This window comes from Euphorbia lathyris, chromosome 1, assembly GCF_963576675.1.
Source record: "Euphorbia lathyris chromosome 1, ddEupLath1.1, whole genome shotgun sequence".
Lineage (NCBI taxonomy): Eukaryota > Viridiplantae > Streptophyta > Magnoliopsida > Malpighiales > Euphorbiaceae > Euphorbia > Euphorbia lathyris.
In genome coordinates this window covers 60968164-60969541 of record NC_088910.1, presented here as the reverse complement: position 1 = coordinate 60969541, position 1378 = coordinate 60968164, and the positions used below count along the sequence as shown (strand labels likewise).

At 36.0% G+C, this 1378-nt stretch overlaps 1 non-coding gene across 1 annotated transcript; it reads right to left on the bottom strand.

Moving 5' to 3' along the window:
• Positions 1-360: 360 nt before the first annotated feature.
• Positions 361-467, bottom strand: LOC136215947 (small nucleolar RNA R71). The gene has a single exon (XR_010682949.1). It is a non-coding gene; the product is annotated as a small nucleolar RNA R71 (small nucleolar RNA).
• Positions 468-1378: the final 911 nt, after the last annotated feature.

Genomic DNA, 1378 nt, shown 5'->3' with positions numbered 1-1378 from the left:
CTTATGGATTACGCTAGGCCAGGAGTGGCCGGTGTAACAAACAGTATAGTTAGACCCCAAATTAATGCAAACCAATTTGAAATTAAGCATGCATTGCTTAATATGTTGCAAAATAATGTAACGTTTTACGGATTACCTAACGAAAATCCTAATACCCATTTGACAAATTTCTTAGAAATTTGCGACACTTTTAAAATACCAAATGTGACTGCAGAAGCAATCAATCTTCGCCTTTTTCCTTTTACTTTGAAGGATCGAGCCAAAGAGTGGTTAACTTCTATGCCAGCCGCATCAATTGAGACTTGGGAGCAATTAGCCCAAGCATTTTTATCAAAAATTTTTCCTTTAGCAAAAACCGCAAGAGTCATTAAAGAGTTAACGTCTTTTTCTCAAAATGATAGTGAAACTCTTTATGAGGCTTGGGAACGTTTTAAAGAACTTCAACGTTTATGCCCACACCACCAATTGCCCGCTGAACTTTTAATGCAAACATTTTATAATGGACTAAATCCTACAACTAGAGGTTCATTGGACGCTATGTCTGGAGGGTTATTCATGAAGAAAATATCTGCCCAAGCAAGAGAACTTTTGGAGGAGATGGCAATCAACAATAGTATGTGGCCCGCGGAACGTGGGCACCTACCATCAGCGAAACCATCATCCTCAACAACATCATCAGTTAAAGGTATAATGAATCTTTATCCAGTAGCGATGTTGCAAGCCCAATTTTCTGCCTTATCGCACAAAATTGATAGGTTTATGGAGATTCTTTTGATTCGTGCCTAGAAAATTTGGATAAAGTTTTGTCTAGGTGTGAAGAAACAAATTTGGTATTAAACTAGGAAAAATGTCATTTCATGGTTGACGAAGGAATTGTTTTAAGTCACAAATTATCTGAAAAAGGATTAGAAGTGGACAGAGCAAAAACTTCAGTAATAGAGAAATTACCCCCTCCAACTGCTGTTAAGGGAGTAAGATCATTCTTAGGACATGCTGGTTTTTACAGAAGATTTATTAAAAAATTTTCTGTAATTTCCAAACCACTTACTAATTTACTCAAGAAAGATTCAACCTTTGATTTTAATGAAGAATGCGTTAAAGCGTTCGAAACATTGAAAACAGCTTTAGTCAGTGCACCTGTTATTGCTAAACCCGATTGGGATCTACCATTTGAAATTATGTGTGATGCAAGTGATTTAGCTGTCAGATGTGTTTTAGGTCAAAGGAAAGATAAGAAACTTCATGTCATTTATTATGCAAGTCACACACTGTCTGGTGCACAATTAAACTACACCACAACTGAGAAAGAAATGTTAGCCGTAGTTTTTGCATGTGACAAGTTTAGGTCATATTTATTAGGTTCAAAAGTTATTATTTA